The sequence below is a fragment of the Silurus meridionalis genome, chromosome 17 (assembly GCF_014805685.1).
Source record: "Silurus meridionalis isolate SWU-2019-XX chromosome 17, ASM1480568v1, whole genome shotgun sequence".
Taxonomy (NCBI): Eukaryota; Metazoa; Chordata; class Actinopteri; order Siluriformes; family Siluridae; genus Silurus; species Silurus meridionalis.
The window spans coordinates 26,691,797-26,710,471 of NC_060900.1; the positions used below are offsets into that span (position 1 = coordinate 26,691,797).

Sequence of the window (18,675 nt, forward strand, 5' to 3'; positions counted from 1 at the left end):
TATCACATCTATGATATCTACAATTTTATAATTATTTCACTACCAAGTGACCCATACTCTAACATTCACACATTTCCAAGGGATTAAACACGAGAGTTTACATGGGATTAACTATTTTAATCTGGACTAAAATATACCCGAAATGAACTTTGATGAACTTTAAAGTTTTTTCGATGAACTTTCTGTACCATATCAAATTGCAGAGCATCATATTTTTTGACTGAATCGTGTTGGATCGAATCGGAATTGGATTGCACATTGTATCGCATCGGTAGCTGCTTCATGTGTATTTTTAGTGTATCGTATTGTTGGCTATGCTTCGAAATGCGAATCGAATTGGCCTCAGTTATGAAGAATCCCAAGTAGATACATTATTGACACCTTCACCTTGTTTGCTTTCCAGAGGGCCTCAGCTGTATGGATCACCTGACTTTTCCATCTAAATGTAGCTCTTCCTCAAAGTGTTAGCACAAAGTTGGACACGCACAATAGTCTTCTGGATGCTGTAGCATGAAGTTTTCCCTTCACTTGAACTAGGAGACTCAAACCTGTTCTAGCATGACAGTGCCCCTGTGTACAAAGCCTTAAGTCTTGAAAAGATTTCCTGCTAATATAATATAAACACGAGAGTTTACATGGGATTAACTATTTTAATCTGGACTAAAATATACCCGAAATGAACTTTGATTTTTTAAAGTTTTTAAAAGTAGTTACGAATAAAACCATTCAAATTTCAGACACAGTAAATGAGATTATTGTGTGAAATTACCTCAGAATGTTTTTGGTTCTTAGTTTCCCTCATTTCTGCTTGAGTATCGAACAAAAACATATTGTATCTGTATACCTACCAGGAACTACCATCAAGTTACAATCATTGTAGAATCTTCTCGATATTGAACTGGGAAATGACACCATAGACGGCAGTGATAATGCATTGGTCATCTGTTTCCTCTTTCTAAATTTCCTTATTTTGGAAAAAAAAGCAAAACGATTAAAAGTTGATCATAAAAATAGATTTTCTTGTTCCTACCTGTGATTTATGTCAATCCATTGTACCTTAATGGCTTCCGATTGAATGTATTCCATCCCTGTTTGATATCATGATACTGTTTCAGGATCCATATAGGTTACAATATTAAAAAATAGAACGTTATTTGAAACTCAGACCCAAAAAATGACAATGTTTGCACACATGAATAAAAAACAAAGTGCACATCAGATACATGTTGGCGTTTGTATGGTGATGCATCATTTCTAACCTATTTGCAGTGGTAAAAAACTATTTTTTTAAATATAATTATTAGTAGATGCACTTTTATTATTTAGAAATTGACCAATAATTTATGCCCAAAATTTAATATGTATATATTGATATTTTCACGTAGAATACAGATTAACATGGCAGAGGTAGAGCTGCGTCTTCCTGCAGACACAACAGGAAAAGGACGTCTGGTTTTATTGCTTCGTTTTTTGGTGCAATGAAAGTGGCGTGCGTTAGAATTCAGAAGGAATTAAAGTAAATTGATGGTTCGCTGTCTTTCTGAACCAAAGAATTTGATGAACTTTCTGTACCATATCGAATTGCAGAGCATCATATTTTTTGACTGAATCGTGTTGGATCGAATCGGAATTGGATCGCACATTGTATCGCATCGGTAGCTGCTTCATGTGTATTTTTAGTGTATCGTATTGTTGGCTATGCTTCGAAATGCGAATCGAATCAGCCTCAGTTATGAAGAATCCCAAGTAGATACATTATTGACACCTTCACCTTGTTTGCTTTCCAGAGGGCCTCAGCTGTATGGATCACCTGACTTTTCCATCTAAATGTAGCTCTTCCTCAAAGTGTTAGCACAATGTTGGAGACGCACAATAGTCTTCTGGATGCTGTAGCATGAAGTTTTCCCTTCACTTGAACTAGGAGACTCAAACCTGTTCTAGCATGACAGTGCCCCTGTGTACAAAGCCTTAAGTCTTGAAAAGATTTCCTGCTAATATAATATAATGAATTTCTCATTCTGACTGCACCCCAGGCCTCCTCACCTCACCTCACCTCCATCAGTACTTGACTTTACTACGTGTCAGAATCTCACACGAAGGACAGTAGCAGGAAAACAAAACAACACCAGAGTCAAAGGCAGGGACATACGTAACAATTATCTGTGAAGGATTGGAACAAAAGTTAGAAATTGCCAATAGATCTTGCGATTGCGAAAACAGCAGTTTGGCGCTAACGAAGTGTCGTTTCAGTGCATACGAATGAAGCTGCGATGGCGTACTCTGTGCATGTCTAAGTAGCGAGCTTCGCGTCTCTGCTCATCTGTTGTGGCCGACGCATTAACATTTATTTCTGAGGAGCATTAATGAATTCGTATAACACTTCTAACGGGTCATTAGACGAGCGTGTCGTCTCCCTGCAAGACCAGATGGCAATGGGGCATTAAATATTCAGTACAATGAGCGAAGGGCACGACGTGTCCGTCGGTGCAATAATGTGGCCACATATGTGAGTCTTCTGTTCTCCGTGCGAGTCTAAACACGCCAAGGATTAGTGCTGAGCGAGACGGAGAGATAGAGAGAGGGAGAAAGAGAGAGAGAGAGAGTGGGGGTCTGGTACTCTAAACATTTTCACCAAACGGATTAGAGAAAAAATTCCCAGCCAACTGGCAGCGAATGAAAGGTGCGGCGTTTATACATGACAGAATCAGCTGTTTCGCTAGAGATCTCCAACTTGCCATGTTCAAGAGATATGCTGTTGACTGTCAAGGGATTATTATCTAATGCTCCAAAAATATCATGTACTCGGACACATTGTAATGCGAATCTGCTTCACTTCCGGAAACAGAGAGCGAGAACACTGTCTTTCCAACACGCTGTATAATATTCGAGAAATAATGAAAGTCTATTACACATAATTGTAGTTTCAGGTATTACATTTGTTTCTTTCGTGCCTGGAGTACAGATACGTCCTGGAAAAACAGAGCTTCTTTCATGTTCTGCCAGTGCTCAGGAACATTCCCGAAACGTGAGCGTTTCACTTAGCTTGCAGCTTTTGGATGAAAGGATGTAAGGAGCTAGCGGGTTAATGCTCACATGTGGAGTTAATCTAAAAAAATGCTGCATGAAGACCCAAAGCTGGTGCAGTACCTCTGGTGGTGGACTACTGAAAAAGAAAAAAACGAAGAAATACCCCTGTGGTTTTTTTTTTTGCAGGTTAGGGGTCAAATGTTTTGGATGATGGGGGTAGGGTCACTTGTTCTGACTACCATTTGTGGCCTAATGTTAAACACCTGTGAGAAAGGCGGAGGGAGTGTTTTTACGTGACGATTTGTTAAACAGATGGGAAATAACCCAAACGTCTCCATTTGGCTTTGCTAGATCACCTCATTTCACCCTTTTTTAAAAACCTCCACTCAGTTTCTGCTGATGACGAGTCGTTCATACACAATTCGTTCATTCAGAAAGAGTCGTTTATGTGACCGGGAAGAACGAGTCGTCCTCAAAGAGTGATCCGTTCCTAGCAAAATCTTTCAAATTCGTCCTTTTGTCACGTGACTCCCAAAGACGCTATGAAGGTGATTAAAGGGACGAAATGAACTGAATGACTCAAAAAAGGAACGAGATTCAAAGAACCGATTTACTAAAATGGTCCGATCTTCCCATCAGTAGTTTGTGCCTGGATTTGTGCTAGAGGAGGTTTTCCGATTGTGGTTCCTCTGGAGAACAGCTGCATTTATTGTTTTTGTTACAGTCAGAAGAAAACTTAATAAAGACTGGTGGATGTTGGGTATCGCATGTGATATTGTGTACAGACTTGTCCTGGGACGTTAAAGATATAATCATAACATCAAACGTAACCACAAAATGAAGTAAAGTAAAAGGATGTTGTAATTTATTAAGTAAAAAGTTAGTGATTGAACATGTGGTACAAGAGGAACAAAACACAAAAGTATTGCTGAGTAAGGAATCTTTTTCTCTTGAATTTATCGGAGATTTATCCAATGAACGGACATTTGGTGCCACCCAGATGAGGATGAGGTTCACTTTCGAGTCTGGTTTCTTTTAAGGTTTCTTGCTCTTGCTATCTCAGTTTTTTCAGTTTTTCCACTCACGTATTAGGGACAATTATAAGGAACAAACTTACAGATTCTTTTATAACTGCTTCATCATTGTAAAGCTGCTTTGAGACAATGTCCATTGATCAAACTGTTCTACAAAGAATTATTAAAAAATTATCAACTTCATTCAGAGTTGCAAAATTTATTGAAGTCTCCATTTATAAATACATTTTAATTCTGGTTGGTTAGGAGACAGACTATTAAAGAATACCATCAGTCTATTGTCTACTCTGTTGTCCTCTCTTTGGACATCTAACTGCTCGAGACTCAACTTTTTGGTCATCAAGCAGAAGTTCATTCCACCACCTTGGTGCTGGAACCAAAAAGAGCCTGCAAGCATGTCCTCCTTGCACCTGGAGAGATGGTGGGACCAGTCGAGCAATGGTGGAGGATGGAGGGATCAGTGGTACATTGTTCGTTGATTTTCTAAACTTTTCGTGGGTTTAGAACATAACCCCCTCGAGTTCCGTGGGACCACTGTAATAACTAAATTATATCTATGCATGTCGTAAAAACATGCATGTTCCTTTTGTTTCAACGTAACAAACTCGGTCATGTAGCTATGAAAATTACGTTATTAAGATTAACAATTCTATAAATGTCCAGATGTTCCACTTTATTTCCATTGAAAAATCATCTCTTAGCATGAAGAATGGCTTTACACACTCTCGGCATCCGGACAGTTCGTTTCTCCAAACGTTCTCTTGTAAAACTCGCCAAAGATGTTCTTCACTATTTGGAGATTTTCCAGAGCTTGATCGTCCCAGAGCAGTTTAATAGGATTTAGGTGCGGTGACTGGGCAGGACGTTCTATGATAAATATCACTCCAGCTGAATGTTTGCTCTCTGTTGAAGTATGGAACGGAAGCCATGTTGGTTTCCACATTCTGGAATAATTCTTCAAAACAACCCCAAATGATTAAACCTTCAAGTGTGTGGGTGAGGGAGTCTGATCACATCTTCTCTCCTGTTCTCTGTCTTACACAAGTTCTTCTGTTAGAGACAAAAATGTCCCATTTGGACTCCACAGCACTTTCTTTCACTCATTCACTGTGCAGTTCTGGTGTGTTTTTGCCTTTTACCAAGTTTGTTGCATAAAAACAAAATCAGTTGGTTTGTTGTAGCGTGTTGATTCGCCTCCCACTTCCTGTCACATGACTCACAAACACAGGAACAGCGAGAATCCGGCAATGATGGCAAAATAATACTCTAACAAACACGTTTCTTAAAATAGATCCCTGTATTATGAAGTGTGGGATTTGGATGTTTCTAAGCTCATAGACAGAAATGTGCTGATCGGATTTTTTTCTATTATGACTTATTATTAATTTTTTTTTTCATGCTTTCAATTCATTCTTCCATGAATTTTGTTATGAATGTCAAGGAAAACGGACGACAAAAGATTTTCCCATGTATGCTGTTACATTTATTATGACCCTATCTATCATTTTTCAAGAAACCCCTGACATCTCGAGACACACAGACGATGGAGCATTAATGACAAAACAAGTTGTACACTTCAGTTAATATATAAAGATAATAGAGCCCCAGCAGAGGCAGTGGTAGGAGTTGTGGAGTGGTGACAGGACTGATTGTGTGTTGTGATTGATGGCTGAATGATGGAGTCCTGCACACAGCAGGGAACACTCCTTTTGCTGTCGGATTCTATCTCTTTCGCTCTCACTCTGACTCCTGCTTTTTCTCATAAGAGCCAACGATCTCTCGAGGCCGTAGAGAATTCCAGGAAGGGCAGGAGATGCAACCTGTTTGGCTCCCCGGCTGAACTTCCCCCCATTCATGTTCACACGCATGAATTAACTTGCAGTTCTGGTCTCTGATGCAAATCCCAGATGATGAACCGCATTAGTGATTTGCTCACACACACTAACAGCACACTAGTGATGCAAAATCTAAAACAATATTAACCTGTTCATCATATGTCATTGTTGTGGTTTTGGATAATGATACATATTCTGTGAAAACTGCCGAGGGTGAAAGAAACATGACTCAACGTCTAGCCACGTTATTCACAAAACAGACCCGAATACACAGAAGTAGACAATTGTTTTTATGAATACAAACAATATCCTGGCATACATTTCCTGTGAGAAGCTACCATACCTCAACACCATTCAATTCAAGACCACACAACAAGACCGTGATCTGAAGCGTACGTCCGAGTTCTGTAAGCGTTATTTACAGAGCAAACAGACGTCTGGAGTGATATCTATCATGGAACGGCCTGAATCCTGAAATCCTCTGGGATGGAAGTAGCAGAAACAGCTGGTTACACCTGGCTTGTGAGCTGTAAAGCAAACAACCAATTTCTGCACCAATTTTTGTAACATAGTTAAAAACGAGTGATTGTTGTATTATCGGGATCGTGGTCATGCTGACTCTCAGTGATGAGGTTTTGACGTTCCAATATCTTGACAGTCATATGGCGTATGCAAGCGAAGCTTCAAAATCAAGACTTCCATCCAAAAACTCATCGTGGATTAAAGTCAGATGAGATGGACCCAATGCTCACATGCTTTTTGTGGTGAATTTTAGCAAGTCTAAACCGTTTAACTGTGCTGTTGCCATACATATGCTTGGAGTATTGTGTAAATAGACGGAGCAGTTGGGAGGATGGTCCTGAAGTGCAGTTTAAATGGCAGGATTTAACATGAGAATAGGGGAGTCTGTCAGGAGCTGGGCTTCAGCTCATTGGTTTGCAAATCACCCTACAGTCCTTGATCCCTTGGGGTAATTCAGGGCCAGGAGAAACACCTTCTCGGTTTTCATTAGCACTGGCAATCCTAACCTTAATGTTAGGCAACACGAAATGGACAAAAAAAACTCCTTTGTGAATATTTTGCTTTTTTTGGGATGATGCTTGTTGCCTTTGCGACAATGTTTCGTGCAGTTTGTGGAGGATTGACATCAATATGTGGAACGTTTTACTGAATCATTAAAAAAGACCCACGTTGAGGGGGGGGATGAATGCATTCGCGAGAACGCGCAAGCGCGCCCCCGACGTTACCTGTAACTAAAAAGACGCTTCTCGCTTGTTAATTTTTGTATGATTAAAACCATTTTCATTGCACAAAACCCCGGAAAACTGGCAAAACCCAAATAGTTCTATTAAAAGATATACTTTCTGAGCACTTTCTTAGAAAATCACGTCAAAATACATAACAGTTAAGACGTACTGTATATGTTACCGAAACAGACGGGACCATTTCGGTTTTTAGGGGGTTCCGTGGGACGTTCTTTTAATACGATCGCTAAGTTTGAAATCAGGATAACAAAGTTATATAGGAATAATAAAATCGGTTATAAAAAAAAGCTGATATATATATTTCTTTCCGTGTAAAAACGGTCAAAGCGAAATACTGCTCCCCCTCTCTGAGCGTCGGAGTTGGTTTCGCCCGCCCGATCCTCTGAACCTGGAGCGCAGAAGTGAAGCGAAGAGACTTGGCGCGTGCACTCCTCCGGTGGACTTATACACAAACGCACACTCACACACACACACACACACTGATCATTATTATAGTAACAATAATAATAATTACTCAATTAGTTCAACTTTACTAGCTGGCTTTAAGACAGACTTTTCATGCCTTCTGCAGAAAGGAACTGTTTCTTGATGTGTTTTCATGCATTTCCATGTCCAGGGATTTAAAGGGAATTGATGCCTGTTGAAGCTTCAACTATTTTACCCAAAAACAACTCCTGGAAATCTGGATGTAGTTTCTGATCTAAGGTAAGACTACATTGGATCAAATGCATTGACCAGATGTTCTGTCTAATGTTCTAGAAAAGTAAACAAAAGTGACCAAAAACAAGTGATGCACGTGATTGCTGGTTTATTATAATATCCACGTGACTGCTGCTTGATTTATTATAGGATCAAGAAATGAGATGCACTCAGAATGTTCCAGGTTTTAGACTTGATCTGCTTTTCTGGAATGATCAAGTGGACCATTCTGAATGAACTAAAAAAGTGGTTGCACTTCATTCCACAGTGCACAATGAACCAAATACTAACAACTTGTGTTGTTCATCCAGAAGATAATCTAGCCTGGTTGTTTGAGGATGCCACAATTTCTGGGACTTGTTCGCTCAACGAACGCTTGTGTAGGAACTGCTCAGGGTCATTGTTTTTCAACAGGAAGTTCTCCAAACAACCACTTTCTTATCACTGACGTGATCCCAAAAGCCTGTAGTGAAGTTGGAATCTGTCCCTGATCAGGCTCAGAGATCCCAACGTACAGCACAGCTCAGCACTTTTATGACACTGAGTTGTGTTTGTTTTAACCACAAAGCTGCGGATACATCTGCACAAAGTCCTCCTCCTCCTCCCAGGTTTGGAGCCCTGAGGGGCTGGAGACCCCTGACGATGAGGGGTATGGGGGTGGGCGATTATGGGTAATTTATCAGAAGTTTGGTTGTGGCTAGACTAAGGCATTTCTGTCACCTAGATACCCTTTTATTTATAATTCTAAAGTTATTGGAGTAATCAGGGAGCAATTAAAGCCTCCATTGGACTATAAGATACAATGACAGCCTGTATTACAAAGTGTCAGGTTGGATGATGAAGATCGTCTAACAGAAGACCACTGTTTAATGTAATTGATTTGTTCTGCTGATGCCATCAACTGTCATCATCAAACCTTTTAGCCAGTTGTGATACTGTATTAGTAGCATTGGGGCATCTGTTTCCTTCCTCCTATTGGTTTATATTCAATGGAAGAAATCCATGCGGTCAGCCATCTTTAATCGTAACCAGAATGCACCATATATCTATTATTTATATCACGATTCGGGTTGTAAAATTCCAAGAATTTTCATTGGGAATAACCAGGAATTATTTGGGAATTTCCAAAATTGCAGGTGAGCCTAAAACAGAGATCTTGGATGTAGTTCTAGAAAATTTTGCAGGATAAATTTGGTTAAAACAACCAAATTTATTGCCGTTTCTGTTAAATTTCTACCTGCACATCTATCAATCACATGCACACTTACTGCAGGGACAGTGAGGCCACGCCCCCTTTATGCATTCCTCAAAAAATGTTATATAAATTATATAAATATTACATACATTTTTGCTTAAAACTCCCCTGTGCTGTGTGTAAGCTACAGTGCAACAAAATTATACGAACAATGAAATCTAAAGTAAAAAAAAAATGGCATTATTATTGCATGTGTCAGTTTGTGACCAAACGAGATGTTTACAATTCTGTTTGTATTTGATTAATTTGATATAAATTGCCTCACATTTCTAATTAATCCCCATAAATTTCCAGTGCGATACTTGAAATATTTCCAAAATTCCCCAGATAAATTTCCCACCGAAAAGTTCTGGAAACTTTCCCGAAATTTTCCTGAAATTTTCCCGAAAGTTTTCACCCCTTTGCAACCCCAATTCTTAAACAAGGGGATTTCCCACCGAAAAGTTCTGGAAACTTTCCCGAAATTTTCCTGAAATTTTCCCAAAAGTTTCCACCCCTTTGCAACCCCCATTTTTAAACAAGTGATTTTCTTCTGCAACGTTTGTTTTTTTCTTGGTGTGAACACTAAACCGCGTGACCGTAAATGCACTGAAGTCGTATCTAATGAGATTGTAGCGAAAGGTTTGGAAGAAACAGTTTGACCATGTTTCCACTTTGACCTCTTTAGTGCTGATTTCCACACAAAGCACAGCATGATGCGCTTACTCAGCAAGCAAACCCGGCGCCGGATCGTTCCTCAGCAAACCCCCCCAAGACGTGTGTTTGGTTTTGAGATTGTCTCCTCAAACACCTGGTTCTTCTCGGTTCACATAGGAAAAACGAAGATTTGGAGATCTGTCTGATCTATCTGAATTCAATCCGATTCTTTTTGAGTCAACAAGACAAAAAACTTCCTGACATGAGGAAGAAACCCTAAGAGGAACCTCCTCCTCTGGGTGACACCTGATATACACAAATCTGTACTTTTCTACTATTTATATACTTCAATGTCAAACAACATGGCAATTACACTGTAAATACATCAAAGTCAAAGTACCTCCCCATAAGCTTTCCTATTCCACATTAAGTCTCCATTCCCTGTTCTAATCATCTCCACTCTTCTGGGAAGATGTTTCCTTTAGATTTTGTGATTTGCGCTCATTTAGTGAGTAAACACCAGTACTCATGTAGCTGAGGTGAGGAGGCCTGGGGTGCGGTCAGAGCAAACAATTCAGCCTATAGAGCTCTATAGGGGGAGATGGAACCCATGGAAAGTGGATCTTCATGGAGCTGGCTTTGTGCAGCTCCATACAAAATTGTGCACCTCCGACTTTTTGCTAACAGTTTGGTGAAGAACCACAAATGGCTGGAAAAGTCAGGCGTCCCGATATCCATATAGTGTTGACATTCCGAGATAAGAACTGTATGTTGTACTGTATATCGTCCAATCTCTAGTGGTCATGTTGTAGGACATGCGAAGCACCATGTTCCAGGAGGAACTTTTGTTGTACCAGCTTGAATAGGAAGTGATCCTAGACACTAGACTTGAATCAGACACAACAGGGTTTAATCTTGGAAGTTGGAGGTCACTCTGTGCAGCTGGGGACGGTTTCTCATCAATGCCTTGGGTGGTTCCATGAAATTCCGGAGTTAGAACGGGAGCTTTGAGGATGGATTTGGATTGTAGTTAATGTCAACAGTCTGAATGTCAACATTGACTCAGGACTACAGTTTGCTTCTAATCACCATCACTGCCCTCTGCAATATCGTATATCTGCAATAAATGGACATTCGGTGCAACCCAGATGAAAATGGGTTTCTCTCTTGAGTCTGGTTCCTCTCAAGGTTTCTAACTTATGCCATCTCGGGGAGTTTTTCCTTCACCACAGTCGCCACTGGCTCGTTCATCAGAGACAAACTTACACTTATAAAGAACATATTCATTTTCTATCACCACATTATCTGCGTAAAGCTGCTTTGAGACAATGTTCATTGTTAAAAGCGCAATACAAATAAACATGAATTGTATTGAATTCATCTGCAAACTCGTGGCCTGTTTTGTCCTGACAATGTTTTTGGGTATGATGTTGATCTCCAGGCTGTAAAACAGATCTGACCTTTCATTAGAACGACCTACATATCGTATTGTGGAGAAAAAAAAAAACATTCAATCGTAGTTCACGATCGGTTGCTTCGGACAGTCCGGTCTTTCAGGAATGCACTGTTGCCTGGTTGGAAGGAGATTTCTGAAGTGTTTAGAGGGCTACCTAGAAACCAACCCTCCTCTCTTTTTTTTTTTATTATGGCACGTAGCCATAGTGGAGCTCAAACACACTTTTGTATAAGTTAATGGCCCTTTATCTTGTTACCAGGTTAACAAATGCGTTATCACCACCGTATCTGCACGCGTGAACCTTTTATTCTGAATGTCGCTCGGAAACGTCCTACTTTTTGACAAAGATGAGATCGATTTCATGTCCTGAAACAAAGGAACACATTTTTCTGTTTTGGTTGGTGGAACATAAGTGGTACATTGTAGACACCTGACTATAAGAACGTCCCATTCCACATTGTGTCCCTCATATAGAGCTCTATAGCAGATCTTTCACTCCAACCCATTGAACCCAAATGTTCATGGAGCTGGATTTGTGCACACATTCGTGCTGGAAAATTTCATGCAAAGACGTCCTACACAACTGTGATCCTCCATCTTTGTGGTAACAGTATGGGAAAGAACAACATATGGTTGTAAAAGTCAGGTGTCGCAACACGTTTGTCCGTATAGTGTATATTGTATGAAATATATCATACACTACATACCGAAGGCAAATGGACATCGGTAGCATTTTCGTCATAATCAGCTGTGGTTTGCCAGACATCGCTAGCATTCCTGACCGGCTCGTATTAAGCCAGTATGTGTTCTCGTAATGGCGTGATGGAATTCCATCGCAGCAGCGTTATGATTTATTTGGTCCCCCAGAGCGAGTCAAAGATGTACAGCGGGATCTCGCGAAGGTCTTCTGAGAGGTCACACGGTATCAGTTCGCCACAGTTGATTCACCCTATTGATTTGCCTGTTGTGCAGACCTGATGGATAGACTATTGTGCAGTCAGAGTTGATCCTTGATCCATCCTGAGGATATGGAGCGTTCTTGACCATGGAAGGAAGCAGAAACCTGTTGCAATTTGGTATCCACTTTGTAACCAGAAGATGATTTGGTATGGTTTCACTTTCTAAGCTGAGTCTTGAAATCCTGGAAAATAATAGGCCAAATGCCACATGTACAATATTTTCTTCACATATCCCAATGATGTTAGGAAGCTGGGGGCCTTGCTCAAGGGCCCAACAGTGGCAGCTTGGCGATACTGGGGCTTGAACCCCTATCCTTTCAATTAGTAACCTGATCAGTCTTAACCAAGTCTACCACTTCCCTAATAATAATAATTCAAAGCATAAAAACAGGCAATAATATAATATTAAATTAGAAATGAATAATAGTTTTAAATAGCGGCTTTAAAAGTTGCACCTCGAAGCATTTTCAAAGCATAAAAATAGGAATGAAAGAAAAGAAATTAAAATAATATCATCGCAAACTACTTTCAAAGCATACGAATAATTGCATTAAAAATAATGCATAAATAAATCAATAAAAATAGAATATTATAATAATAATAATAATAATAATAATAATAATAATAAGTAAATAAAACAAACATCATAGAAATGTGAAAAAATATAATACATATTATTAAATGAATACAAAATAAAATTAAATGAATCACCTGAAAGCTATCTTTGAAAAGTAAGTTTTAAGACCTGATTTAAAAACAAAAAAGATCCAGCCTGTCTAATCTGATTGGTTCAAAGCGAGTGCATTATTATACAGCTGCTGTACAACTACGGTCAAATAATCACCATCGATTCTGAAGCAATACTTATTGATCAATAAAACAGAATTATAATAATTATAATTTATTTATTAAAGGATTATAATACATGACGTGACACCAAAAAGACACATAATGTAGGTGTTTCTTTGCATATTCATCAGTCATCATGTCGCTATCTGGCTGTCAGGTGTTCTTCCTGTTCTGAGGGTGATGTCATTTAATGTGTCGGTGCTGACGATGAGCTCATTGTTTGCTCTGAACAAACACTTCTCAGTCGTAGTGTCTGGAGGCCACGTTCTAGCGTTCGAGAGCGTCATCGGCTAATCATCGGCTCAGAGCCCCGACCGATTAAACGTGGAGATAATAAAAAGGAAAGTAAATACATCTTTAAATGCTCTGTAACACAGTGGCAGATTTCACCCAGTGAGTAATCATGTGAATGAAGTGCGTTCTGGGAAAACGTGTGAGGATTAAGAAGCACAGAGGCCATAACGCTGACTCATTGGTGTTTCTTGGAAAGGCCCAAAGAGGTTCTGGTTTTGTGAGTCGGGTTTGCGCTTGACGTTAAAATTAAAAATAGGAACGCCGTTAAAATACCTCACAATAGAATAAAACAAAGCAGTGGCAATATTAGCGTAGCCTATGCAGAAGTTTACTGCATTCTTTATTTTTATTGGCTAAATCCGGTGACGTATGTCTTCAACTCCGCCCCTTTTTATATTTATTTTTTTTTACCTCAGAGCCAATCACAACCCAGATCGAATGAACGGGCCATTCCGATTGGCCAGACTCGTTCCTCCAGCTGTATAATGTATATTTTCTGCATCCCAGCGCTGCGAATTTTGTACGCAACGCTACGTGTTTTTCGTGGTTTTATGATGAACAATTATATTTTTGTTAATAAATGACCTTATTTCAACATAAAACTCATAAAACTATTCACCATAATAGTTCTGTGCCAAACTGAAAATCGCGATAAAGCGGGATAAATCAATGGACGACTGTATAACGTTTTTTTCTCACGTTTTCGTTCTCATATTTTGTATTTTGTAACGGAAAAACACAGTTTTTAAATTAATCTGCATTAGTGTAGACGTAGCCTGACCATGGATGGTCTCGGTATGATCAGTGTTTGAACTGGAAAATTGTTTTTTTCCTTCAATTGAAGTTGATTTGTGATTTGTTGCCCGAATCAATCGTCCGGTTCCACTACGCCCCGTGTCCCACAGCAATGCCTTGTCCGTGTTTCCACACGCGAGATCAGCAACACACCTTTTCTTCTACGACCACCAGAATTTCTCTTGGGGAAAACTTGTACGCGAGCACGATTCTGAGGTAAATTTGATCCGAAAACCCTCATTAAATAAAAAAGAAAAAATTGATTCCAACCCCGGGAAGCTTTAAGAATACAAACCCGGCTACAGCTTTTTCCTCTCATTCATCATAAACTAACATTCGACAGGAAAACGTCTCCTGGGTCTCCAGTTTGGCCAGGGCACTAGGTGTATCTGCTGCGTGTGCTCAAAAAAGCAGCTGATGTACTTCCGGCTCTGCAGCCCTGCTGGTGGAAGTCTGATTTTCTTTCTGCTTTAAAAAAAAAAAACACGCTATGGTTAAACGTTTGTGGACGCCTGAGCATGAGATTGGCGTGTGTCATGTGTGATTCTTTTTGAACATTTAATTCCGTAAGAGTTCCACTTTTCTGGAAAAGGTGTTACAGTAGATGTTGTGCTTAGTGGAGATTTGTAGAGATTCATTCAGCCAGTTAGTAAAGTCAGGTCCAGATGTAGGTGAGGTGAGGAGGCCTGGGGGTGCAGTCAGCATGAAATATTCATCCCAAAGGTGTTCATTAAGGTTTGAGCTCTATAGCAGGAGATCTTCATCTTCAACCCATGGAAAGTATATCTTTAATAATGGAGCTGGCTCTGTGCACTTCAGATCTCCTAGTTCAAGTGACCACATACGGCTGGAAAAGTCGGGTGTGCTGATACTTTTGGTCTTATAAGTATAGTACATCAGGTTGGATTATTTGGCTGGAATTGGGTGGATCTAGTAGATCAGAGTTGGTAGAGAAATCAATGCTTGCTTGATCTTTGTGACACACACACACACACACACACAGTATCCTTCCCTCTGGCTTTAAATATTCAAACCGGGTTCAGATTTGCATCTGTATGATTCCAGATGCTCCGTCTGGGGTGTTTTGTTTTTATTAATCAAACCCATTGTCTTTGTTTCAACCCTGCTGGGCTTCTTTCTATCTGTTAAGTCTCTTCACACCATCCTATCTTACTCATTTATCCTCAATTTCTCTTATTCAGTCATCCCTCAATCCTTCATTCAGACCCCTTGCTCATCATAAATGCGTTCAGGCTCACACCCACACCCGTCTCGACGTTTCTATGTTACTTGTTGATGCTTTCAATTTTTTCCCCTCTCTTTACACCGTTACCCCACTGAACCTGCCTGGATTCATTGCTGTGATGTTCTGAGCGCTGCAGAGAGATCAAAGAGCAAAAAAAAAACCCTGAAGAACCATAAAATCCTCGTCGTTCGGCTATAAAAAAGAGGCCCGGGCGCTGCTGCGGCTTACGCTCTGATTTAAAGCAGCTCCTGTTTTTCTTCTGCGAGAACTTTGGATCTTTGAAGACAGAATCAATAATGGATTTCGAGAAAAATATTTAAAAAATAAAAAAAAATTTCCACAGTCATAAACGAGACGTCATCCTGTAGATGCACCTCGCAAACCATCTGATAGGATTGATCGAAAAACTTTCTAACGTGAAGGAAAATGTAACAATGGCAGAGACATATTTAAAAAAATGTCATTTTAAATGTGTTTTACTCTTTTCATATCTGTATTTGATAATGAGGGTTCAAACTAAAATTTTCCTGTTGGTTATTAATAGAGGGCGAGGCACCGATAGTTGCTGGAACTATCTGCAAAAATCCATACCGATAGTTTTTCCGGGTTCCGCCTGTCATTACGAGAGCAGCCTCTAGAGGCGATTTACCGATGCCACATGCTATTTGTGAGACTGCATGCTGCACGGAGAGCGTTATATTTATGACTTGTACTTTGTTTATTATATAATTATATTTCTTAATAAATAGATTAAGATTCCTTTAACACATTTTCACGATTCTGTACCTTTTTTTGATTTTTGTAATGAAGTTCAGTACTTTTTTGAGTTTTATGGAGATTTGTTTTTAATCCAGTATTCATTTTTTTCAAAATTCGGTCAATTAATCGGCAAGTTCGAGCCAACCTATTATAATATAATAATAATAAACTAATCTAGCATTATGAGGCAAATTAAATACGTTTAAAATTATTATAAAATCTCCACAATAACACTGGTTGACACTCCGGCTCGTGTTATTTTTTGTTACAGACCGACCCGGTCCTCATTAAATAAATAAAAAATATGTGGCCCTCACAGAAGTTTGGAGACCCCTGATTTATAGAAACATTGTCGCTTTTTGGTGCCCCGGACATACGGACAAAAGAGGTCAATCGGAGCATATGCCCACCAGATGTGCACACGCTGGTGTTTATCCCTCATACAGGCGCTACGTTTTAACCATCACCTGTCGTTGGACGAACTCCGAGGATTTGCTGTGCGTAAACAGATTGAAGCGATAAGAGAACAAAGCGAGGCCATGCTGCGGTGTGTACGCTCAACAAGAGAGCCTTAATTTGTTGTCAGGGTATTTATCCAACTAATCTGTTTAGGTATCAAACGCCGAATGGTGGTCAATAGGGTTTATAGCGCATTAGCAGGAGATCTTCCATACCAATCTTCCACCATTTTCATGGAGCAGGGTTCATTCTCACACTGGAACAGAGTTTGGTCTCCTAATTCAAGTGAAGGGAAAATTTGGTGCCAGATCCTATACAGTTTGTGGAAACAGTTTGAGGAAGAAACACATTTCTGGAAAACTCAGGTGTCCCAATACTTTTGTTCCAATTCTTTTTAATAAAAGTGTTTTTTTTTCTTTCCTAATCCTTGATCATAAAAATTCCTGGACGCTGTAGGTTATTTGTCACGGATCCCACAGGTGGTCTTCATTTTCTGAACCCATGCAAGACCAGTGTCAGTATCACCTCCTGAGGTTCTCACAAGTGGAACGAGGTTTCCATGCTTTCTACAGTTTTCTGTTTTTTTTGTGTTCTAAACAGAGGATAAACAAACCTCGGGATGTGTCAGTGTTACACATTCCACGAATATGAACAAAGGAGAAAGTGTTTATCATAAGACTAAAGCGATATTATGTTAATTTAGGAAGGTTTATAAAAGGAATGCGATGGAATGCAGTAAAGCTGATGAATACTGTGGGTTACCTGTGGAAGTAGCTGACCTTGATGAATAGCATTCCTGAATGCCTCAGGTTGTCTTTGGAGACCAGTGCAGCTGAGAGACCGGTGTTTAGTGCAGCGATACTTTTTGTCGATCATCGTTAGGGTTATCTATTTGCTAGCGTGTGGTGCTGTTTTGTTCTTTGGACCTACGCTATTAATAGCCTGGATTGGGACGCCTTCGTGGTTACGGTGAAGATTTTGGCAGCGGTACCGTAACCCGACATGCTTGTTCCTGTTCAGCTGGGCAACATTGTGCCAGAGTGGATTACACTCGGGTTTGTCCATATGCAGAAGCCACACTTCTTTTCCTGCCTTGGTTTGAGTGTATCATCACCACTCGAAATGTCTCGCTTGAGAAAAGTAAAATCAGCGCCACGCTGTTTTCGGTCTCCAAATATAGTTAGAACTAAATTGATTTTACGTTTTCTTACAGCGTCTACACGTTTTTTTACTTTTCCAAACTCTTCATTGGGCTGTGTATGTCTAGCCTGTCTAGCCGGGTTAGCAACAGTCTAATTGTGTAACTTCATACACTGTATACTGTCTATAAGATCTATAGGCACAATATGGAAAATAAATGCTAACCCGTGGATAACTAGCTCTTTCGTCAAGCTCATTAGCATATCTGGTTAGAACTGTTAGCATGCAGGAGATGCTAGTGATTGACCTGACAGGAAAAAAACAAATTGTACTAGTAGTTCATGTGTAAGTAACAATAGTTGAGTGTTACTAGCAACTGGTTAGTGACTGATCAGCTAAAACTGTTGATATAGCAATTTGTTAGCACCATAGTTCTTTGGGTTTTTGCCCGAGCTGTTCCAAAGACATGTTTGGCATCTGTTTTAATTATAAGTCATTGAATTGGGAATAATTTGTGATATTTAGCTAGATTTGATCTTACGTTGGATTATATTATACTGGTTTATATTTAGCTAGCTTTGGGCTATAATGATAAATGGCTAGTCACAGTTAGTAGCTGGAGATGGATGGTACAAAGTTTTCCACAGTCATCGTGTGAACTTTTGAACTAAACTGTCTTCCTTAATAATCCTCAATGAACCCGGGTCTGCAGTAAATGGTTATAGTCTTGATACCAATGGCTATCCTGAGAAAACACTAGTATTGTGCTAACTTTGCTTTTTGTTTTCTTCATACACCATCGTTGATAACGATTCATGTATACCTGTGTGACCGACTTCCTTGTCAGGGAAAGTGGTAGCTCAGTGGGTAAAATGCTCAGTGGGTCATGAGTTCAAATCCCAGCACTACCAATTTGCCCCTGCTGGGCCCCTGAGCAAGCCCCCTAACCCCTTACCTGCTCAGCTGT

General features: G+C 39.8%; 1 protein-coding gene across 3 annotated transcripts in view; it reads left to right on the forward strand.

The window, feature by feature from the left end:
- ccdc120a (coiled-coil domain containing 120a) overlaps window positions 1–18,675 on the forward strand; it is a 58,584-nt gene that overhangs the window by 19,969 nt on the left and 19,940 nt on the right. The window contains exons 1-2 of one of the 3 annotated variants that reach the window (XM_046872201.1): window positions 7,557–7,597; window positions 7,778–7,866. The exons of 1 other annotated variant lie outside the window; for it this stretch is intronic. The gene's annotated coding sequence lies outside the window, so the exon portion shown is untranslated. Of the gene's footprint in view, window positions 1–7,556; window positions 7,598–7,777; window positions 7,867–18,675 lie in introns of those variants that run through there. One more of the 3 variants, XM_046872200.1, reaches the window with a different exon arrangement.